General features: G+C 41.3%; 1 long non-coding RNA gene across 1 annotated transcript in view; it reads right to left on the bottom strand.

Moving 5' to 3' along the window:
- The window catches only part of LOC116529985, a 78,509-nt gene extending 54,360 nt beyond the window's left edge, over nucleotides 1-24,149 (bottom strand). Inside the window, exons 1-2 of the long non-coding RNA XR_004259770.1 lie at nucleotides 24,031-24,149; nucleotides 8,228-8,301 (exon numbers count right to left, since the gene is read on the bottom strand). This is a non-coding gene — a long non-coding RNA (uncharacterized LOC116529985). The remainder of the gene's footprint in view (nucleotides 1-8,227; nucleotides 8,302-24,030) is intronic.
- Nucleotides 24,150-25,356: the final 1,207 nt, after the last annotated feature.

Genomic DNA, 25,356 nt, shown 5'->3' with positions numbered 1-25,356 from the left:
GACTGGACAGTAAGCTGAAGCCATGCTCCCGCTGTTGTTGTTTAAATAACCTTTGCTCCTAGAGTGGAGCTGGGTGGTGGAAACAGAGAATTGGCAAAGGACCACTGGCCTGTTCTGCCAGAGACCCCCTAATTGTCCAGGCCAGGTTTGGTGCCCCTTTGCTAAGTTCTCTTGGTATCCCAATCCTTGCCCCATCATACAGCATTTATCACAGCGTATGGAAACAATAACTGTCTATTTACTTGCCTTTTTTCCCACATTAAACTACATTAATGTCTCTGTTACCACCGTATTGCCAACATCCCAGCAATAAGCACTCAACTAGTATTTGCTGAATGAATACGTTTTGTAACTTAGTTAGATTCAACTTCATTAGAATTTTCTCTGTAGGATTTCAAATACACTTGCTTTGAAAGCAATTTATTTGCTTTGCAATTTAAAACATGGTCCCACCTAAGAACGAGAAACATTCACAGTGGTTAGGCCCACTAACGAAATCTAGCTGGCCTGTTTTTGTAAATTAAGTCTTACTGGAACACAGTCATGCTTATTCATTTACATTATCATTGATAGCTGCTCTCATGATACGACAATAGAGTTGGTAGTTGCAATGAAGACCCAGAGACTGTAAGCCTGCACAGCTGAAAATATTACAACCGGTTCTTTACAGAAGGGTTTGCCAACTCCCGCCCTAGAATCATGCAGACCTGACTGTGTGATACATTGGGCACATTGCTTAGCCTCTCCAAATCTTGGTTTTCTTATTGGGATAGTGGGGATAATAATGCGTATAATAATGGCACCCTGTCTTAAAGTGTTCTTGTTTGGAATAAATGGGATAATCTCTATAAATCTGCCTATAGTAGGTGTACTGTAACTATTAACTGTTATTTTTATAACTTTAAGAAATTTGCCTATGTTCTTTCTTGTCTTTTTTATGCTACTACTCATCTGCTCTTTAAATTTTTAATCAAAACAAAGCCAGAGCATTCTCTAGCCTTAATGGAGTCACTGACATTTGAAAGAACTTAGGGTTCAATCAGGTTTTGGTGACTAAACTATTCAGTTTCTTAGAGAAAAAAAGAAGACTAAAAACTTCTCTATTTTTAAAATCCAATGCGAGATCGTGTAGATGTTTAATAAACATGCTGTGATATGAGATGCTTATTTTCTACAAGCTTCAGTCTTAATAGAAGTAGGACTTGACTTCTTATAAATTTATCCCCTAATTGTGTATCTATCTTACATATTATTTCAATTGCCTCTGGAACCAAACAGCCACAGCAGTTCTATTAAATTTCTTTGAAAAATGCAGAGGGTGGAGTAGTGTGGGAGGAAGCACTGAAAATATCAAATGGTTTTTTGTATCAAGAAAGGTCTAAGTGATAAATAAGAGACCAAGCCAAGAATTTTCAAGGGTATCTTTTACTTAACTTGCAGCTTTGGAAAGCTTACTGACCACTTTTGTTAAAATAAATTGCTTAAGCCCTTTAATCAGAAAAATGTCCTGCAGAGTCCTGCAAAGTAGCTCATGCAAAGGAGGAGAGCATTCTGACTCAATTAATATTTTATTTAATTTCTCATTCTGATCATGGAGCTTAAATGGAATTTCAGTTTTCCCTTTAGTATTCAGGATTTCCAAAGTCTTGGCATTGATCAAGACTCTGTCTTACAGGAATTGATAGCAGTAGGCAACTCCTACTTTCACTCCTGTTAAGTACTCATCTATCCATCTGAGGAGTTATCTGCTTGGTCACAGTGTTCAACTGACCATAGCAATGGGAATTTTCAGTGTTTCTTAATGTATAAATCTATGATCCAAAAGTTACACTGCAGTCTGGATTTGTATAATTGGGACATTTCCATATTTGGTTAGAATCTATCTACATTGTTGGTATTTTTTTCTGCAATGTTACCTTAAACTCCAAGAAATAAAGTCACTCTGCTCTGGATCATATTCTGTCTTCCAAGAAGCAGTCACCAAAAAGGAATTAGACATGCATGAGATTTACTGGGGACAAAGCCCATGAAGGATATAGGGGCAAGGGAGCAAGTGTAGGTAGGAAGAGCCTTCAGACTGTGATGTAGGTCTGACCTCTGTGGAAAGAGAGAAGGGGAAGGAGAATTCTGCAGAAGGAATCTCAGACTGCAATGCAACTCTGCACAAGTCTCAGCTAGGCCAGTGGAGAGCTCCAAAGCTGAGATTATTCATCAGAGGAGTGTCATGTTAGGCATAAATGGCCCTGCTGTAGTACTTCCCATTTCAATCATTGCCTTGGACCAGCCTAGGTAGACTGTGACCTTGAAGTGAATGCTTGGATATATTCAAATGTGCAGCAGCTGGAGGCTGTTGGCTGCCTACCTCCTTGCACCTGGCTCTCTTGAAGGGTGATCTGAGGAAAATGCTTTCATGGTCACCACAGTCTACCCTTTACCTCACAGATCTCCTTCTCCACACAAGTTCAAGCAGTGTCTCCACCATGGTTCTCATAGTCCTCTCTTCCTGAAGAGAATCTCAGAAAAAGGAGGTTAGTGGGACAAACTATAGTCCCATCTCTGCAGTTAGTCTTAGAACCAAACTGACACTCACCCTCTCCTTCCTCTACTATCCATTCTAAGTCTCCCTTACCCTCAACTTTTACTTCAAGCAGCATTGGTGGCTCTCCTGGTGGTTTAACCCTAACCCTCTTCTCTGAGGGATCTGAGCCCTTGGCATTCATATCCTTCCTATACCAGGACTGCTTGCCTGTGCCCTTTCACAGTTACAATTGAGTGAGAGATGATCAAGAGGTGCCCCAGTGGATAATCTGGGCTTACCCCTGCTCCAGTTGTCTAAAAGCAGCTCCATTTCTCTTGCTGATCAAAATAGAATACTCCTGCCAAGATGGGGGTACTTCTGGCCTACTAGCCTCTGGACACAAAAGTTCCAAAATGTCCAGGTAGAAACTGTACCTTGTACTTCAGTGGAACTCTCTGCTCTGTCCCCTGGTAAAAGAATATTTCCTTTGGGGACCAGAACTTCAGATCCTGCAGAGTCCAAAATTACCAGAATGAGTCATTGGGAGTAATGGTGAGTGAGACTACTCCTTCTTCTACCTTTTGTATTCTTCATAGAAGGGATACAGTCTCATAAAGAGGTCCTGTGTCCTGAAGGATGGTACTCTATCTGTAGGATATTGCCACAAAACTGGCACTTGAGCTGCATGTTCAGTATGCCAGTCCAATGGGCTGCTGCTACTGGTCATTGCCTAGGAATCTGTTTTGTGGTAGGCAGTTTCTAAGTTTCTAATCTTCTCTTACTAGTATTGGTGTCCCTACATAATCCTCTACCCTTGAGTGTGGACTGGACCTAGTGACTTACTTCTAACAAATAGAATAAAGCAAAGGTAATGGGACATCACTTCTGAGATTAGTTATAAAACAGCTTTGTTTCCATCTTACTTACCCTCTCTTATTCTCTGACTTGCTCACTCTTATAGAAACCAGCAGCCATATAGCAAGCTGTCCTATAGAGACCTATGTGGCAGCAATTGAGGGAGGCCTCTGGCCAAAAGACAGCAAGGAACCAACGTCGCTCAGTATAACATCCTGTGAGACACTGAATTCTGTTAATCGCATGAGAGAGCTTGGTTGCAGATCCTCTCCCTCAGCTGAGCCTGGAAATGGCTCAAGCTCAGCTGACATCTTGGTTGCAGTCTTGTGAGAGCCCCTGAGCTGGAGGGTCTAGCCAAGCCACACCTGGATTTCTAACCCACAGGAACTGTGAGATATGTGTTATTTTAAGACCCCACATTTTAAAATAATTTGTAATGCAACAATAGATGACTAAGAGATATTCTCATTTTGGGCTATTCTCTCTCTTCACAAAGTAGGTATTCAAGTATGCTGCTTGGCAGGTCTGCCCATTGGGAAAATTTACTTTCTTTGCTTTCTTTCAAGTCCATCTCTGAGGGTAGCAGTAAGGAAGCTGCTGTCCATTTTTACTTGCTCCCACATGCTCCCTCTCATCTGTCCATAACCTAAGCTTAGACTTTTTCCTTCTGTTTAAACTGATCATATAGGGACCCCTGCATGGCATAGCTGCCAACTGAGGGAGGGAGAGGTGCTGGTGTAGCTGTGGTCATGAGGTCCTGGGCCACCTGCTTATGAAGTTTACTTGGCCCTCTGCTGCTGCTTGAGCTGGATACTGGATGTACCAATTTCATCTTTTAATGGACTATTGCTGGATATGTCTGACTTTATGATATGTCAGGGCCAAAATAACCCAACTCATAATGGGTAGTTCTGGGTACTTGGTATCCCATGGTCACACATTCCATGTCTGCCAGGGCCCAGTTACAGACATCAAGTGCTATTTTTCAAAAAGTGCATAATGTTTCACTGTAGATGGCATAACGATGCTCTGGAACTTCAGGGGCCTGCATTGTGATTCTCCTCCTAGAACTCACCATCAACTCCACTTTCCTAGCACCAACATGTCCACCATCATAGCTCAGCCAGAAGTTATGGCCCAAGCAGTAGGGTTGCTTGTATTGGACCTGTTGCAGAGCATTGTTTTTTTCTGCTCTGGACCCCAGTAAAAGCTGGCAGCCTTCTGTGGACACTGGTATATGAGTGGTGCAATATGTGCGAAATGTGTTGCTTCCAGAACCCAAAAGGCTCACTGGGCTCTGTGCTTCCTAATGAACAGAGATGGTAAGATGCAGTGCTATATCTCTTGCTTTGGAGGCAATCCCAGGACACCTATGACCACTGGACCCCAAAAACTTTATTGAAGTGGCAGATCCCTGAATCTTGATAGAGTTTATTTCCCACATTCTAGAGTGCCTGTATCTGACCAAGGTCTCCAGCATGCTGACCAACTCTTGTTTTTTTGACTGATCAGCACAAAGTTATCAATGCCATAGTGTTTTGAGGGAAGTCTGGATTGTGCAGCTCTGTTTTTCAGAGTATTTTATGACAATGGATAGGATGGTTAATATAGCCTGGAGTAAAACTGTAATATTGTTGTTCATCCCATTGATTTCTCCAACTTTCATGTGTGTTGATCTCAATTTTATAATTGGGGACTAGGGAAATAACCTCTATTTGGATTCATGGGCCCAGTGGACCCCCAGTAAACTGAGCTTCAACCAGGATTCTAATTATAAGCTCATGCACTTACCTATTATTTATTCATTTCTTTATTTTGTGTCTCCCCAACTAGGATACAGCTCTTTGAGAACCATGATTTTGAGCTTTAGTCCCCAGCACCTTTAACAATGCCTGGCACACAGTAGGTGTTCAATAATTTAATTATTATTGCATTATTATTTTAATAATTATTTATTTAATAATTAATAATTGCATTATTATTTTAATTTGCATTACTTTAATTATGAGTAAGATTGAATTTCTTGTTCTGTAAACTGCCTTTTCCTTACCATCATTGGTATTAAAAATATATTAATAGTAATAATAATAATACATTTGCTCCCTCTGTTTCTGACCACAAGCAATTGCCATCTCAGAGTAGACAAAATGGCTGGTCCTATCCTGAAAACCTTACTGTCTCAGGGTAAACTTGGCAGCAGTCTAGATTACTTACAGGCTATCAATATCTCCTAGCCACTTGTGTTCCTTTAGCATAATCCTGTTGTCAGCTATAATGAGGCACTTACGCTACATTATAATCACCATTTAAACTTGTCTATTACTTCTCCTCTATTAGATTCTTTAAAGGAAGGAACTTTGTCCTTTCATCATATATAAGCAGAACCTAGCACAATGCCTGACAAATTAGGGAAGGTAAATAAGTTAATTACAACAAATCAATCAATCAAATGAATCCAGTCAGGGCTAAGCAGCAACTAGCAAGTTTAATTTAGATAAAAACAGATTTATCTGAGCATCATTCTAAAATGATACCCCATATTCAAAGTACCATGCCAAATTACACAGTTGTTTAACTGGATCTGAGCCAAAACTGGACTCAAGTCTGGGAGTTCTGAAGAGGAACCTTTTATGGACTTTCATCCCAGGGCACTCATTACACTGTGGGATATGTGATGAAACAGCTATTTCTTTAGAAATAAACATTCCCTCAAAATAGAAAAGAGGAAAAAAATACCATACGCCATTGAGAGATTTAAAAGTTATTGCACCATTAAAAAATACAACCTTCTTATGTAAGTATATGTATGTGCGTTTATATGCATATTATATGTATGTGTGTGTATATATATGTATGTATGTATATACACACACATACATATAATATGCATATAAACGCACATACATATACTTACATATATGTGCGTTTATATGCATATTATATATGTGTGTGTATATATATACACACATACATATGCATATAAACGCACATACATATATGTATATAATATGCATATAAATGCACATATATACCTACAGTATAATATGTGTGTGTATCTCTACATACATGTAGAGATACACATATGTGTATATCTATACATACATGTAGATATACACATATGTGTATATATATACACTAGGGAAATGACCTCTATCTGGATATATACGTATATATATGTGTGTGTGTGTGTGTGTGTGTGTGTATATACACACACACACACACACACACACATATATATGCATATATATACATACTCACACAAATAGTCATTACTAAAGTTTAGTTAGGATTAGCAGGAAGACAAATAGAAGTTAATGGCTCAGGGATTTGTCTCTCTCTATATATCATATGTGTGTGAATCTATATATATCTTCTTGAGCCCAGAAGCTCAAGGTTACAATAAGCTATGATCATGCCGCTGCACTTCAGCCTGGGTGACAGAGAAGACTCTGTTTCAAAAAAAAAAAGAGAAAGAAAAGAATAAGAAGAAGAAGAAGAAGAAGAAGAAGAAGAAGAAGAAGAAGAAGAAGGTGGTCATTTGATAATTTAAGAAGATCCAGTTTAATAAATAGGCCAGTATGTGCATTCAGCAAACATTCAACCAATACTTACTGTACTTACTGAACACTTACTATGTCACTGCCACTATTCTAGGCACTTGGAAGTATTAATGAGAGAGAAACAGAGAGAGGCAAAAACCCTTATCCATATGGAAACATACAACAAACAATAAAAATATTTTTATTTTATGTTAGATGGTAATAAGTGCTACGGGAAAAAAAAAAGAGCAGAATAAAGTGGGTTCAGGATTGCCAATGTGTGTGTGTGTTGGGGGGATGTGGCAGGAGTAGGGTAGGGTGGAAGTTTCTGGAATCGGGGAGTGTTAGGTATAGGAGAAGGTAGGAGCTTGCAGAATAGGATAATCAGATTAAGCGCTATTAAGGTAAGATTTGAACAAAAAATTAAAGAAAAGGAGGGACTTAGTAAAGTGGATATCTTTGAAAACAATGTATTGAATATTGTCTATGGGTTTTGCCATATAATACAAATATTTAAACTAAGAGTTTCAACAGCTATGTTCAAAATGAATATCTGAATTAAAACAGACATACTTAATTTTAAAAATAAATGTATTAAACCGAACTATAATGAAATTTACTAGTCTTTTTTTGGTTAATCAGAAAAAGTCCATGTTTATCATGTGAAAATAATGAAGAGAAGAACAGAAAGAGGGAAAAGATAAGAGTACAAATATTAGCACCACCAATATGCCAAAAAAATGTAGTTATAGCAGCTTCAGCATCCAAGGTCTCTTATTATCTAGTAAAGACTGAGGTAATGCAATAATAAAATTATTATTTGGAAGGCATTGGCTATTAGATATGCCCAGTGTTAAGCATTTTTCCTGGATTATTTCACATAGTAATCTTAAATAATACTCATTTTATGAATGAAAAAACTAAGTCTTGGAAAGGTTATGTAATTTACCCAAGATCACACAGTTAGCAAGTGGCCAGGTCAGGATATGATCCCAGGTTTGTTTGGCATTGGAACCCACTATTTCATTCTTTATGCTATGCTACCTCTCCACAGTGTTTTACTGTTACCTTCATGTATGCAATGGAAGTTTAAACACAGGTGAGTTAAATTTTCACAAGAGAGAAGGAAAAATGAAAATAGGATTTGACAATCACATTGTACTTTTACCTGATCCCAGTATTTAACATAGATCACTCATGGATATTCATGACCATGATTCATATGCAAGACCTGTGACACTGTAGCCTTTGGAAACCAAAACTGTAGACCACACCTTCATTGAGAACACACCAGCAAAGGCTTTCCGGAACATACCTGTTGAGGATCTAAGATGGCCCCATGAGGTTCCAGTTTTCTACTTTAACAATCCATAGTATTTTGAGACTCCTCTGTAGAAAGGCAGAAAGAAAATACAAATTAGGCAACTGTCCTATTTCTAAGCTATGAGAGTAATTTCAACTTAAGATAGAGTGTTGCATAAGCCAAAGATGAGCAAAATCCTGAGGAAGGCATGACAGCATAATAGAAAGATCCCTGGATTGAGGGCAGATCCGACTTCTTGTCCTGGCGCTACCATTAACTCATGTGACCTTGGGCAAGTAAGTCACTTCACCTCATTGAGCCTTGATTTCCTCATATGTAAGATGTCCAAAGTTGTAAAGCTTAAAGAATGTCAATGGGTGTGTTTCCTCTAAGAGATAATGATTGTTTTTTGCAAACAGCTGATTTGTTTATGTGTCTCTGGAACCTGAGGGTGATCAGAAAGTTTGATTCAAGGCACTTAGGATGAAAATCTTCATTGCTAGAGAGGCTATGAATACTAAGAGGTAAGTTACCATGAATTTAATAAGGATGGACTAACAGGTACTCCATCTGAAGGGTTTTCTTTAGGACCAGAGTTATGGGAATGAGTTGGCTCTCCCAGCCTCTCTCTGTGTTCTACACCCTGAGCCCCACCATAATGCAGGTGAAAGAAGCAAAGGCCAGAGCATGAAGGGACTCAGTTCATGAAGGGCGAAGGAAGGAAGGGAAGGAAGAGGTAAGGAGTTAGCTCTTCACTTAGCACAGTGAGCAAAATATTCAGAATAAGTCCCTGTCTATCAGGAAGAAAGACTCGGAACTCCATTCAAAGCTCTGATAATTCCCCAACATAATTTGGAGGTGAGAGAATATTGATTTGTTGAGAGGAGTTTCTGGAATAGCATGGGTTCCAGAAGTTCCTAGTCTTTTTGTAACAGGAGGAAGCCAAGGAATAAGCATGCCATAGAAAGGAGCAGAAGGACAGTGACCATTGTCCATTTAATGCCTGGCTTTTGATCCTGGCTGACTCACTTCCCTGGACATGCCAGTCAATTTGCTGGTTATTCCCTATTTTCCTGCTAGCGTTACTGTAGAAGAGCCAGCTCTTCCTCTTATTCCAATCCCCTGAACTCTAAGTAGGTTTCAGTTTCTTTTAATCAAAAGCAGCTTGACCAGAAAGAACACCACCATGTGCCTTGCCCTTCTGGCTCATAAAATAGGCCAGAAACAAGAGCAGAGTTTCTTCCCAGTCTCCCTGCATCCACATGCTTGTTCTGTGCCAAGTCTATAGCAGCTGCTAGAGTGGAGGGGCACCAGACTCTCATGGATTTTTGGACTTGGCTCCCATGAACCAAGAAACATCTCCTCACCCTCCTGATTTTGATGCTCCCCCATTCCCTCTGGTTAAATAGCCCCTACAGTCCTTCACTTTATAGAACCCACTAAAGTGACCAGTCACCTCCACCCTTGAAGCAGGGTGATTCAGACATTCAGCAATAAGTCTAAGAAAAAAGTCACTGGAGTCTGGGGAGCAGGAGCAGTAGCAAGGTGGGAGACCCCCCAAGTGTTAGATAAAAGCACCTTGGTAGCTCTCCAAAATTGGTAACATAGAGCTGGGTAAGAGCATGCCATAGAGGGATGAGCAGGTCATTCTGGGCAATAATTGCTGGTTTATTTCTTAGAGTTTCTTCAGTTCTGAGTGCCTGCCCCTATTAACCACGTTCCTTTTCAAGGCATGTCCCTGGAAAGGATTTGCTGGAAAGAGGATGATCTGAGCCTTGACTGCCCATATTCCTGTATTGGCCCTACCTTCTCAGGAGAAAACTGAAATTGGAGGGGTTAAAATATCCTATCCACATAGCTTCTGGAGCAGAGCCAGACCCAGAGAGGAGGTAGGGCCGTCAGGAATGCAAGGTCATGCCTGCCAGGGCAGCTTATAGATTCAGCTCACAGGGAAGCTAGATCTGGCCAGCAATGCCAAGGGAGAAGGGCAGCCAAACTGGGCACTGGACTATCATATGGTGGGCCAGAGGCCAGAAGGCAGGTCAAGATGCTGAAGCCAGAGATGGAACAAAGGGAGGCAGGAAGGACCTAACAGAAGTAGGGAAGGGCTGGGATGTCTGGGGAGTGGAATAGAGTTTGTTAAGATGTAACTGGCAAACTACCACAGCCCTTCTATGCATAATTAATACACTCCTTTGGTATTCTGAAGCAGCCTTAAAGTGTCAGTTTCTCACTAGGCTTGTAACACCCGGGCCAGGGCATGTTGGGAATAGTAAAGCCTTGAGCCAAAGTGAGGGGAGTCACCAGTGTCAGGGCAAAGCTAGGGCAGAAGTGGCAACGCAAAGGAGAGGGTGGCAGTAAGAGACCAAGATTAAGCAAACACATAGAAAATATAGCTGTATTTCACAGATGTTAAAGTCAAAGCAACAACTAATACAGGAGAGCAGCATAAGGGAATGGCCTCAGTGACCTCGGCAAAGACCGGGGATAGGGTGGGATGGAGGATCATGAGATGCAAAACTAAATCATCTGGGGAAGTCTATCCAATAGAAGGTGGAGAAGAGCAAGATATAGGTGACCCAGCCCCAGGTAATACGGCAGGCAGAGGTGATGCGGGAAAACAGATACCAGCTTGATGGCAGAATATAGGATGGGACTCCCTTGAGTGAACTCAAGAGCCCAAAAGAAGCAAGTGGAAGGCAACTATAGATGGGCATCCAGGGGTATTAGGGACAACCACTGCTCAAACACACCAAAGCATCTGTGTCTTAGGTTTCAGCCTGTGAGCCAAAGACCATTTCCAGACTTCTACTGACTAGTAGGGGAGGGCTATTGATGTTCTTCCCAGATGGAGTCTTCTCAGTCTTGGGGTGGAAGGTGCAGGCTTTGGATGGTTGAGCACTAATCATGAACAATGGAAATGAGATGAGAATTAACACAGAATCTAATGCAGAAAGGCTCAGAGAGGAATGAAAGAACTCCTGAGGCTCAATGAGAATTGTGCCAAATCATGGAAGAAATTAAGGACAGCTGTAGTGAGATGGCCATTCTACTGCCTCCTCACTACAGCTATTGCCAATATGCTACTGCCAAGATTGTGAATAAGTTTGTTCTTTCTGGAGATCCATTTGGCATTATGTAGGAAGAGTTATAAAAATATACCCAGGCTTTCACCCCAAACTTCCACTTCTAGGGATCTCAACTAAGGAAATAGGATTGACGCAAGCTCAGCTTTATTATAAGGATGCTCACCACTGTGTTATTTATATCCAAAGAACATTGGGAACAACACAAATACTCAATGGTAGAGAACTTTCAGGAGAATAAACTACTTTCCAGATGCTCAATGAGATGAGCAGCTGGATGAGTTGAGATCCCTAGAAGTGGAAGTTTGAGGTCAAATGCTCCATTATGGAGATGAAGTTACATTAAATGAGATCAGTGTTATAATAACCCATGTGCCTTGATTTATAAAGCATGTCTGAGCTTCTGCAGCAAGTGAACTGAAGAAGAGGAAGCAACAGACCTGAGGTAAGAAGGTCTAGCCAAGCGGTAGTAAGGGACTTTCCACGTGTTGATGTCTAAGAGGAGAGGGTACCTTCAAAATCTCTGGATGGTTTCCATGAAGTCCAATCTGATGAAATTCTATAGCGGCAGATGGTGGTTTCATGGCCTGGTTTTTTAATGTTTCAAGAGCAGAGACACATTTATCTTAGTTAATGGGGGTGCAGAACTGGGAGGGTGGCATTGCAGGGATATACAGGAGGATGTAAGAAAGACAGGAAACACTAAATAGCTGCACAGCTATTCCTCATAGAGACCAGAACATCATTTACAAGATAGAGGCTGCTTAGAACACAACGCAGTTTGAGTTATTCTGTGGGCCCTCCGACACCAGCATCAGCTGCCCTGAATCTAATGCTCTGCCACTTTTATAATGATGCAGCTGTTCTTGTCCCTGTTTTACTACTCCTGCCACTACCAGCCAACTTCCTGCATTTTTCTTTGTCTCATGGCCTCTACTCACTAACAGTGCCTGCTACCACATGATTTCTTTCTCTGTGTGTCTTTCCAATCTTTCTCCCTACTACCAACAGCAGGGACCCCCATACCCAGCAAAGCATCCTATTTAAACTCTCCAAAGAGAAGGTCCTGTTGGTACTATTGATTACTGTTTCCTTCATTAAATAAAGCTTCCTTGCCAGACTACTCCATAGAACAATGACAGGCCTATGGATGAGCTGCTCTTGAACCAGACACCTGAATTTGGTTGAATCAGCTGAGGTTGGGATATAGGAGCTTGTGACCAGCTTTCTTCAGAGTTGCTATGGGCATTCCAAAATTGAAAGTGTAAGAAATCCCTCTCTAAAGCAGAGAGTCCATCAGATTTGAGGCAGGGCCCCTCCTAGAGGTAAGAGTAAGGAAGGGATCTGTCTTTAGAGAAACAAAAGCTGGTTTGGTTGTCAGAATCATAGTCTCAAAAGGGAAACTGAGTCAGAAGCCACTCAGATAAACAGGGCAAACATGGCAGAGAATGCACACTTGAATGTCCATGGCTTACCCCAGGCATAACAGATTTTAGGCTTGCGATGACCTGGCAAATGGTGGTAGACTTTGGTAGATGGACTTCCTAAACACAAGCAAGTCTTGCTCAGGATTAGATCAGAGCTAAGCCATTTTGAATTGACACAAGCAATGCCTCTGGTCCTCTACAGAAACTCAGTAGAGACTTTTGCATTATACGGGGAGGACACTTTTCTTTTCCGTAAAGTTTATTCTTCAGCTAGCAGTGTGTCAGAAAATGCTTTCTGAAATTTTGACTTGGGAACTTTTAAATTTAAATTTCCAACATAGATTTCTGTTCCATCTTGAAAGGGCATTTCAGTATTTAAATTTTTTTTCTTTATCATGTGTACTAGTTTCCTGTGGTTGCTTTAACAAAGTACCACAAACTTGCATCACTTAAAACAACAGAAATGGATTCTGTCACAGTTCTGGAGGCATGGCAGGCCCATGCTTCCTCTCTAGTCCCTTGAGTCAAATCCCTCCTTGCCTCTTCCTAGGTACTGATGGTTGCTGGCAATCCTTGGTGTTCCTTGGCTTACAGTTACATTGCTCCAATTTCTACCTCTTTCTTTATACAGCCATCTTCCCCTTGTGTCTCTGTTTTCTCTTGTAATGACAACAGTCGTTGGATTAAGTCCCACCCTAATGCAGTATGACCTCATTAGAACTAATTACATCTGCAAAGACCCTCTTACCAAACAAGATCACATCCTAAAGTTCTGCATTTTAGGGGGACATTATTTGATTCACTATAACATGTCCAATCTTTGGTCAAATTAATACTGGAAAAAACTTCTATGCTTTTCCTAGTTTCTGTGCATGAGGTATATTCATTACTTGTAGCTCTAAAATGGATACAGGTCACAGAGATGACTGGGATTGTGAAACCTCACATCTTTGACCAGCTGCCCATCACTGGCAGAGTTCCAAGGGATCTAGGCAAAAGGACAGACACCTAGTAAAAGAACACTGCTTATGACTACTTTGGAATTTGGCCCTAACCCCCCCCCACCCTCACCCCACTTCATTCTGGAGATTTGGACTGAACCACTGGGCCTATGTTCTAAATACCTGAATGAAAGCAAGAAAATACCTTCTTGCAGACTAAGAGTCAAGATTTTATGATTTTCCATGGTGACAAAAGCTCAAATATGACTCACCCAAATGAAAAGCATCCCAAGGGAAAGGAGAACTTGATCTCTCTACAGTGGGAAGCAGCAGACACAGAGAATAAAGATGTGGGCTTTTTGAATCAAGTCTGACATTAGTTCAGATCCCTGGTTTTGCCACTTACTAGCTGGGTGACCTCATTCAAACTAATTAGTCTCTTTAAGTCTCAGTTTCCTCATTAGAACAATGGAGATAGTAATATCTTCCTCATAGGCGATTGTGAAGAGTAAGATAATCTGTGTAAGACTTTACTACATGGGAAGTGCTAGCTATAATCATTAAGGCCTCAAACAGCTGGCTAAACTGCCCATTTCAGGCCTGTTGTCTCCTGGACCTTGTCCTGATTACCACTGGAACTGCCTAAAGCAGAAGGCTTTCCCTTGTGGGAGGCCCCCAGTACCATCTCTCATCAGCCCATGAGAGCTAAGGCCTCCAAAGGGAAGGCAAAGAACACTGTAGTATCACCTAGAGTTTCTAATTTACAGGCGACAGAGTGGCAGCTCTCAGGCCAGATTCCACCTCTCGTGATTTTTATTTGACCTGGACAATTTAAAAAATTTGGAATTTATTGCCCACATTAAAAAAATCAGAAATGTTCTATAAAAATCCAAATTTCTGGCTTAAAAAATTGAGATACCAGGCAATACTGAGCCTAAATTCTCCTATGACTAGAGTGCTCATTTACTGTATTGTACAAATTGTCACACTTTTGAGAGTGAGACGAGGGTCTATTAATAATTTTGCCTGAACAATTAGTGTTAACTGAAACTGTCCAGGGCAAATTAGGAACAGTCACATTATCCATGACCCCAGTGGTTTGGAGCTAAGTAGGAATGGATGCCTGTTGCAGGAGTCTTGTCTCTCTGTTTGTCTGGGGTTTTAAGTTTTCAGCTTCTATTTTAATACTTTCTCGTATCACACCTAATAATTTGTCCTCCATCACCAGAATCCAACATCCCTGATCGGAGCTTCTATTATCATCTTCCTTCTCTAAGAAGGAAAAGGTATGGAGTGAGTTATCAAATCAGTGCATATGCTGGGCTCCATTCAGGGGCTCTCAGGGGTTCTGATAAGATTTCCAGTAGGACAGGACTACCTGTGCAATGTCAGCAACACTCTGTCATCATTCAGTGTCTATTAACTAGTCCTTGCTGCTCTTATAGGGCATATGTCATTGGGATAATGTCATATGTGCCATGGATATATTGCAAGCTTTTCTTTTCCTTCTCCTTCTTCTTCTTCTTTTTGAGACTGGGTCTCCCTTTGTTGCCCAGGTTGGAGTACAGTGGCACAATCATAGCTCACTGCAAGCTTGACCTCCCAAGACTAAGCAATCCTCCTACTTCAGCTTCCCAAGTAGCTAGAACCACAGGCATTTGCCACTATGCCCAGCTAATTTTTTTTTTTTTTTTTTTGGTAGAAACAGGGTCTCCCTATGTTGCTCAGGCTGGTCTTAAAATCCTGGATTCAAGCACTCCTCCCACCTTAGCCTCCCAAAGTGCTGAGATTACAGGCATAAGCTATTGCACCTGGCCAAAATGCTTGAAGTACCTTCTGAACCATAAAAGGATTGATTTGAGAAGATCATAAATCAATTCTTTGAAAATTCTTAATTTTCAAGGAATCTCCATCCAATGAATGAATTATGTTTAAAAAGTTTGCTTCTAAGTCTAGCATAAAAAACCTGAAAACTATATTCCTATAGAAGTAATGTTGCTTCCCTATCCCACACACAAACATACACAAAGTAAAATAAAAAGTAAACCATATAATATATAAAGATTAGTACTGTTAAACCTATTTCTGGGAACTCTGTATTTATGTAAGAGAAATTATCTTCTAAGCAATCATGCTGAAGAAATTCTGACCCAAGGTCAGTAGAAGGTAAGTAACTTATGAAAAGGTTCTGGGGCATTCTCCTTCTCTGCTCATTTGTATGTGCAAATTGTTTATTCATGTAATATTTGTAGGGTAGGTACAATCTGTGTAATAAATATCAAAGTTCTTCATTACCAAGAATATTTGATGAATCCAGAAAATGTCATTCCTTGATTAAAATGGATTATTTAAGCCAGGTGTGGTGGTTCACACCTGTAATCCCAGCACTTTGGGAGGCCAAGGCAGGTGGATCACCTGAGGTTGAGATTTCAAGACCAGCCTGACCAACATGGAGAAAACCCATCTCTACTTAAAAAAAAAAAAATACAAAATTAGCCATGTGTGGTGGTGCATGCCTGTAATCCCAGCTACTCAGGAGGCTGAGACAGAAGAATCGCTTGAACCCAGGAGGTGGAGGTTGTGGTGAGCCGAGATCAACCTATTACACTTCAGCCTGGGCAACAAAAGCAAAACTCTGTCTCAAAAAAAAATATATATATATATATATATATATTTTTTTTTTTGTGAGCCGAGATCACAACACTGCATTCCAGCCTGGGCAACAGAGCGAGACTCCAGCTGAAAGTAAAAATAGAAATAGATAGATAGATAGATAGATAAAATGGATTATTGAAAGCTTACCGGGAGAAATAGAACTGACTACTTAGAGCTGGTGGGTATATTGGAGAGAGTTCTGCTTGAGAAGACAGATGACTTTGCTTTGAGTTCTATCTCTTTTATTAACTTGTAGTGTAATTTTGAGTAAATAGTTCACCCTCCTTGAGAGATATAGTTTTCTTAGTAGCTGAATAAGGATGATAACAATAATTCATATTTCACAGACTTATTTTGAAGACTGAGATAATGTGTGTGGCAGAGCTTTGTATAGTGTGAAATGCTACAGAACCAAAAAATAATAGAAAAGTAAATTAATGCTTGTTGAATTCATATTACAAACCAAGCACAGTGATGGAATTCGTATTATTAACTAGCCACCAATACTAATTGCAATGGCAGCAGTGGTATCTCTAAAACTGCCACACTAACTCTTCGTCTCTTGAATACAAATGAAGAGACCAGGGCATCCCTTCAACTCTGAGCAGAAATGAATCAGTCTCCTCCCACTGAAAATTCTTTACTTACAGAGCACTAGGCTTGTAAACATCCTGCCTTCTCATTTTAATGACAATATTACAATGGATGTGATGCCTGATCCTGGGCCACACCCCAGAGTAGGAGTGATATTGACTCATTGTGACTTGTGAATATTAGGAAGAAATGTCCCACTTAAAGAGCTGGATAATGGCAATTTTCAGCCACAGTTGGACTAATATTTCTACAGAGAAGGGAAGGGGGTGGTCTTGGGTCCAACTAGAACCAGTCAGTGCTGTTATTATTTAAATCCTACAATTTAAATGGTGTTGCTTTATGTGTTACTTTGCTGGGACTGCCATAAGACAGTACTGCAGACTGGGTGGCTTAAACAATAGAAATTCATTTTCTTACAGTTCTGGAGGCTAGAAGTCTGAGATCAAGGTGTCAGCATGGTTGGTTTCTTCTGAGGACTCTCTCATCTTGTAGATAGATGGCCATCTCTCCCTGTGTCTTCACATGGTCTTCCCTCTGTGTATGTTGGCATCCTAATCACCTCTTCTTATAAAGACACTAGTCACTGGATAGGGGCTGCATACACTAATGACCTTGTTTTAATTGAAGTACTCCATTTAAAGCCCCTATTTCCAATATAGTCATATTGAGTTACTAGGTGTTAGGACTTTAACATACGAGTTTGGAGGCGGGGAGGGAACAGAGTTCAACCTACAACACATTGTTAGATAAATCAGTAGTCTACTTTGTTCTCAAGAAATTTTCCCGAAGCTGTAATCTTTATGTCCTTTATCTATTTCTCTTCCCCTAAGTCCTGTCCCCACTACCAAAAACCACCTTCAGTTTTCATAGCACTTCAATACTGATTCATGAATACAACATTGCTATTGGCATCTGGCAACTCCATTTCACTGATTTGTTGGTGTTCCAGAAAAGCTGTGTAAATTAAAATCCCAGTTCTCTATGAAACATCTTCAAAGGGTCCTTCTGGAATCCACTGTTTCTTGACCCACATTCTATGCTTCTATTTTTTGAGTCACTAAGCAACTCCAAAATCTGGATAAGACTACTTACCTACCGGTCTACTCCTTTCCTTAGGTTCTGGTTTTTTAGTAGGCTTGTGTTGCCTTTTAGTCATGTTTCCTGAATGGAGCTCTCTTTCCCCTCCTCTTGGTTCTTAGTCATTACCCAGGAGGAAGTTACTAGAAGTCAGATTGCCAAACAGATTGCCAAACAGTATTGTCTTCATCGACTCACAAGAGATCTAAAGCATTTCTCACCTTGCAGCCCAATTCAGGCTAACTCCTAAGCAAGGCAACTTACTGTCTTGGTGCCTTGTTTGCCATTCCATCTGTTCTCCACCCTGAATCTACTAAGCTGATGGTTTCAGTGATGTTATGTAACAGATATTTCATCAGTTTTTTGGCTAGTAGGATATATGGTTATGTCTGTGACCTCATATATTCTAATATCATGTAGCTCCCAGACAAAATTTAATTGCATTCATGAATATCCTAAACTGAATATGTCATCAAGCAGAACAAGGTAATGAATGTCAATCCATCAGTGACAAGATTTTTTAAGGTCTTTGAAGTAAAACCATCTAAAGACATTTCTAGATACCAATATTATAGAATTATTAACTCCTAGTACTACTTTTTCCTGTATTTTCCTTCTTCTAATTTAAGCCCCACATTGTCAGCTATTGAGATAATTTCAGAATAAAATTATTTAAACCCAGGTATCTAAATGGTTGGATGATAATAGTTCTTCTAATGCTATAAAATGTAATATTATCTTGAGTGAATTTTAAAAACAGGTTTCTAGACCAAATATTTTCCAGCTTTTACAAGCAGTCACTTCTCAATTCTCTGGCAAGCATGCCGCAGGTAGCCACCCCCTATATAAATATGTAGTTAGAAAGATAAACACTCATTGAAGTCACTAGTGGTACCATTGTTTCTCAGAGGGTTCAGCAGTATTTGCTCAGTGGTAGATAAAGAAAGGTTAGTAATGTTTCCATTGGGCTCTACTCCTTCCTAAAGCCAGCCAGCCTTCTTTCTCCCTTAGAGAAAAGCCTGTGTGTGTGTGTGTGTGTGTGTGTGTGTGTGTGTGTGTGTGTGTGTTCCAGATGCCTCCAGACAACTTTCTACTTCAAGAGCAAGCCAAGCTCCATATTGGTTCTATGTTAAGCCATCCATCATTTAGGATGTTAAGCCATCCATAATTTTGAGTAACAATAAGTCAGACCTCCAAAATAATAGAAGTAAATTTGTAGAACAAATTTCATATTTAAACATATCAATAGAGCTCAAATATTTACTCATTAAACTAAGAATGATTGAGGCAGTTCCTCCCATTTAATTTCATAGATTTACAGAGATTTTAAAATGTTGATCTATCAGTTAGTGTAGAAAGGGTCCTGGTCTTGGTTCCAATCTAGTCAGGACAATGACTAACTGTAATCCCTGGGAAAGCTGGGCTGTGATTTCCTTGTAAAATAAAAGAGAATGAAGTAAACAAGCTCTAAGATCCCTTTGATTCTGAAAATTATGAAATTTTATCAGAAAAACATCTCATTTTGTTATAGGTATTTCGTGAGGATCATAGAAGAGAATACACAGTAAGGAGAGCAGTATTTGCTTTCTTATCTAGTCAGCATTTGGTGGAATAGATGAAAGAAAAAAACAATTGCAGAAAATGTTCACCTCTCTAAAGAAGGAAGGAAATAATTTAAGATTTTTTTTTCCTTAGACACCTTTTATTAGAATACTTACGAGGCCATAAGCATTTGTTCCCTTTTCCTTACACCAAAGTTTTGGCTGATTGGGTTGTTTAGGTTTTTTAGAGTGATCCCAACTTGTATTACTAATGTAAGCATACCCTTGGTAGCATGGGCAGGGTCGGGCTCCTGTCATCTACTAACCTGCCCCTGAATGTCAAGAGGTTTGTCTGGACTACTTCCCCGGCCTGTACGGCAAAGGGTGATCTTTGACAAACACCCCAGCCAATGCTGTAACTACCCTTTATTTGCCTGTTGAAAGTAGCAGAGGCAAATGACCAGAAGCTTCACTTTAACTTCTATAATAAAATTGTGTTCCTTAATAAAAGCATTCTTTCTCAAGTTACTGAGGCCTCTAAACTAGCAGAACCCAGAAACCCAAGAAAGAGAACCAAGCTATGAGTAGAATTTTATAATGTAAGATTCTTGTGTTACTTATGGCTCTTTCAGATAAAGATTTGATGAAGTCATGAAACGTCATATGTTAGTATATTGGTTACAAGCAGCTAAAGTAAAATCACTTTAAAGCAATGTAGTTCTCTTACCTGATTATAACCCTCAAAATGTTAACAAATTAATCTTTTCAAAAGATAACTCTAATGTTTGGGTATGTGTGTTGTTATTTTCTTTAAATCTTTCATTTGTTGATAAATTCCAATTACTCTTCTAGGGGATGGAAACATAGAGGTGACCAAAGCAGAAAGAGTCCCTTCTTTCACAGAAACTAACATTTTCATACTAGTAAGGGGACATTTAAAAAATCTGTAAGTAAATGAATAAATCTATATCAGGTCAGTAGAGGAATAAGTACAGAAATGAAAGCAGAATAAGGAAGACAGGAATATCAAAAAGGGGGATGCTGTTTTTATGGAGGGGTCAAGGAACACATCAATAATCTGGACCATTTAAAGAGAGACAAGAATGGAGCAAGGAACGAGTCATGTAGATAGATGGGAAAAGCCAATTCCAGGCAGAGGAAACACAAAGGTAAAAGTCCTGAGGCAAGAGGGACTTTGGGGTACCTGGGGAAGAGCAAGAAGGACAGAGAGGCAGAGTAGAATAAGAGAAGTAATTTCCTAATATCTTTTTCTAAGAGAGGTCTGGTCAAACATAACTTCATGTTAATGTCAATTTCTATAAAATCCAGCAGAAATTATTTATTGAACTTCTGTGTCTCAGTTTTTCATTTATAAAATGGGTATGATAATAGCACTTCATAGGCTGTTGTCAGGACTGAATAATTTATGAAATGTAAAGTATAATTAAAAGTGTATCACTAGCTGGCCGGGCGCGGTGGCTCACGCCTGTAATCCCAGCACTTTGGGAGGCCGAGGCGGGTGGATCACGAGGTCAAGAGATCGAGACCATCCTGGTCAACACGGTGAAACCCCGTCTCTACTAAAACTACAAAAAATTAGCTGGGCATGGTGGTGCGTGCCTGTAATCCCAGCTACTCAGGAGGCTGAGGCAGGAGAATTGCCTGGACCCAGGAGGCAGAGGTTGCGGTGAGCCAAGATCACGCCATTGCACTCCAGCCTGGGTAACAAGAGCGAAACTCTGTCTCAAAAAAAAAAAAAAAAAAAAAAGTGTATCACTAGCACAATAACTAGCCATTTATATTTTATTCCGTTAGTAAACAACCATCATCTTTTTATTGATAGTAGTATCAATAATTGCATTTTTAAGGCTAATATTTTTTGCACTGACCATTAATTATTAGGGGAGTTACCTTATACATGTTATTAAAACATCGGGTAGGGTTATGGTATGTGATGGATCAAGCACAGAGGTTTGTATTATCAAAGTCTTATAAGAAAGTTTAAAATACATTAAAAATTGGGGTTTGAAATGTAGTAACTTAAGCTGAACATAACATGAGTATGATATCATATCAAATACTCACTTAAATGTTTCTTTATTTTTGTCAATCTTAGTTTCCTGTCTTCATGACAGCACAGAGCTCTTGGATGTTGGCAATGTCTTTCACATTCATTTCCAGCATGAGGTCTGAATTGATTCCTTGTTTCTCAATTATAACCATCATGGAATCAAGATTAATAACCTGCTTGGTGAGTTTTGTCCACCTTGGAATCTGGAGGCTTTGTACTCACTGTGGCCTGTCAGGCTCTGAGTCGTTCTTTCTACATGCTCCAGCAATGAGGTCAAGGACAGACACAGTCCAGGGAGTCCAAGGACTGCCTGCCTTAGGGCCACCCTTGTTGGGTTGCATTATTTCTTCCCCTCTCCCAGGCACAATTCATCATGGTTGAGGAGAATCTGAGAGTGGATTAAAAATTTCCTGATATATTCCCTGTGCTTACAACAATGTCTGGCACATTAGAGCTACTCAGTAACTATTTGTAGAATCAATAAAAACAGAATAGGCATGATGGACAATGTTGGTCCCTCCTAAACAGACTGATGTTGAAGCATGGCTGAGAAAGAGCACCTGTCCACTCTGCTCCCCTGCAAGGCTGGACTCCCACCTCCACCACCCACATGAAACATGCACATTTGTGATTAGCCCCTTCACCTCAGGGAACAGGATATCTGGGAAAGGCTTTGCTTTAGACATGAGGTTTTTGTGACCATCATATTTGGTTCTACTAGATACAACCAAGTTGAGTACAGCCTGTGATTTAAAAAAAAAATCACACTGGAAGAATTTTTACTTCTGGACCTACTGATCATTCCCTCAACATTCCTCCAGAAAATTTTTAGTGGGGGCCCATTCTGTATTAGATGCAGACCTAACTAATGTAGCACTGTAGAACTTTCAATCTAATTTGCATAAACATTGCCAAAAACCATGGCACCAAAACCACAAGTGCCACAAGAATAGTATCCTATATACCACATGATGTCAAGTAGGATGACTAATTTTCACTGGAGAGAACAGAAAGGCTTCAGAACAGAGGTGGGGTTCTCGATCACAGAAGGAATGAAGAATATTTCAATAGGCAGAGTGGATATGTGTTAATATATATACTGTAATTATAAAATAACAATACCACACCATCTGTTTCATTATTAATGCAGTATCCAGTTATTTCTTTGATTTCTTGTTTGCGTGTCCATTAGTCTTTGTCCTCCAAAACCATGATCATGAGCCACTTTAATAAAGAAACATTTATAGGTTAAAAAACCTAGTTGGCTTCTAAGGATGACTCAGGATACATGCTGAGTCAGCATTAGAGGATTTGGTGGAGATATTGTCCTTTATTTTGTAGTTTCTTTGCCAAACACAGTCACTCGTCCCACACAGCAGATGTTTGACATTCACTCTTTCTCAGTTAATAATCATATTTACTTATTATAAAAGTGACCCAGGTGTGGTGGCTCACACCTGTAATTCTAGCACTTTGGAAGGATGAGGCAGGAGGATCCTGTGAGGCCAGGAGTTTGAAACCAGCCTGGGCAACACAGTGAAGCCTCCATCTCTACAAAACACAAAAATAAACAAAGTAGCTGAGTGTGGTGACATGGGCCTGTAATCCCAGCTACTCAGGAGGCTGAGGTGGGAGTATCCCTTCAGTCCAGGAGTTCGAGGCTTCAGTAAGCTATGACTGTGCCACTGCACTCCACTGAGGCCTTGCCGCTCTCTAAAAACAAAACCAAAAACTACCATCTTCCTTTGAGAATGTTTTCAAATATATTTCTCCTAACGAAGATGGGTGAAGAATATGACAAATACTTAATCTTTTTGAAAAATATTTAAAGGGAGGATAACGTTGAGTGATTTTTCCAAATTCCCTTTCCATAGTGTTACCCATTTATCAGGTAATACTCATGGAGTGCTTATATGTGTCAGTACAGGTGACAGGAAAGGTATTCTTAGTAGAGTTGTTAAATGTTACCAATATATACTCTATTACCTGTAAATGCAGTGTTTTTTCCCTCCAAACATGATATGATGTCTGATCCAACATTTAGATAAATGCTTTATTTTCGCTGCGCCTTCCCCCACCTTGCTGATCAGTCTCATGACTCAAGGAGCACTTAATAGTAACAAGGAGGTAGCATGGCTAGGGGACATGCAATCAATTAGCATCTACTGAGCACCTGCCATGTGCAGGGTACTGTTTAATGGCTGATGTTTTGAGTAATTTATTTAGTTTGTTGTAAGTGACAATCAGTTGAAGACAGAAAAGAGTAGGGACAGTTTTAAAGTTAAGCACAAAATGTATTGAATGGGAGGAGGCTGGAGGAAGACGGCTGACAAAACAAGTTGAAGACCTGAGTCCTGGCTGGAAGGAATTCAAAGTGTCCACCTGAGAAATGTCTAATTAAACAAGAACAGAGAAACTGCTACCTGCGGGAGGGTGCGTGAGGTGACTTTTCCTCTAAGTCGCTCCGCCTGCCCCGCTGCAAGCCAAAAGGGCGGCCTATGCGGCCCCTCGCACTGTGTTGGGATAGCGTCAGGCGGGGCGCAGCTGACGGCCGCTTTCAGCGAGCCAACAAGCAGCCGCCCCCACCTGCCGCGGTCGCTGGCCCCGCCCCCGGGCGCGCGGGCCAATGGGCTGGGCTCCAGGGGGCGGGGCGGGCGGCAGGCGCGGCCGTGGCGGTAGCTGCAGGAGTGGCGGCGGCTGTGTGGTGGTGGCGGCTGTGGCTGTGGCTGCGGCTTGGCAGGGCGTCCGCGGGTCGTGGGGGATGGGGACGGCGAGTTCCAGCCCTCGGCGGCGGCGGCGGCGGCGGCCGTAGGTGTGGGGCAGGGGTTCGCGTCCGGGACGCGGGCTGGAGTGCCGTGGGGAGTGTGGGGAGATGGCGCTCGCTCTGGCCGCGGAGGTCGTGGCTCTGGGCTGGTGTCGCCCACGCTAGCGCCAGCGAGTTGACGTTCAGGGTCCGGGAGGTCCTCGGGGCGGCCTCGAGCGGAAGCGGTTGCGGGCTGCGCTGGGGACGGGTGCCCGCGGGCCCGGACTGGAGTCCTCGGGAAGTGTCTGGCTGGGTCGAGGGGCGCGCGGGGCGAGGCAGGGGCGGACGAGCGGGAAGACGCGGGCGGGGGCTGCAAGTTTGCCTCGGATCCCAGTTGAGTGCCCCAAGTTGGGCGACGCCAGCGGGCAGGCGGGGAGAAGCTGGCCGGTTGTACCTTCCTCCCCTTCCAGGATCCTCTCCCCCGAGCGTGTCTCAGCCCTGCTCCCTTTGATAGCCGCCAGTCCTCTTCGCCTCACTGCGGAATTCAGGGGTTCCTTTACCCTTCCCCCATTGGTTTCCTTCACTGGGTGTTCAAGTCGATCTTTCTCACTGGGGATCCTTTTTGGAAGTTTGGTGATGTTTTCTGAAATTACGGTCTGACACGTGCAAAGGCTGAATAGAACAACAGACATCTCATGTTCCGTATTTACTTTTCCTTACGGTAGTTCGCCTCACCTAGGCGGTGGCTGTTTATTACTTTGGGGGAAGGAGACCGAAGGTTTCAAACACCGTCTTTCGCCTTCTCTCCGAGTGCCCCTTCTGGAGCGTCTCTGTCGTCTCCTCCGGTCTCTCTCCCCCTGTCTCTCTTCCCGCTCCTTACTGCCAGGTCTCGCCCTTCCACCTTTTCCCAGCCATGGCTCTAGGGCAAGTCGAGTGCTCTGCAAAATAGGAATGACAAGCTGGGAGACTGCAGCTACCACCAGGAGAACGGACCCCTGTGCATTTG

Source organism: Sapajus apella, unplaced genomic scaffold (assembly GCF_009761245.1).
Source record: "Sapajus apella isolate SASKATOON/1434 unplaced genomic scaffold, GSC_monkey_1.0 scaffold64, whole genome shotgun sequence".
NCBI lineage: Eukaryota > Metazoa > Chordata > Mammalia > Primates > Cebidae > Sapajus > Sapajus apella.
Note: the sequence above shows the minus strand (reverse complement) of the source record. Positions and strands in the feature narration are given on the sequence as shown.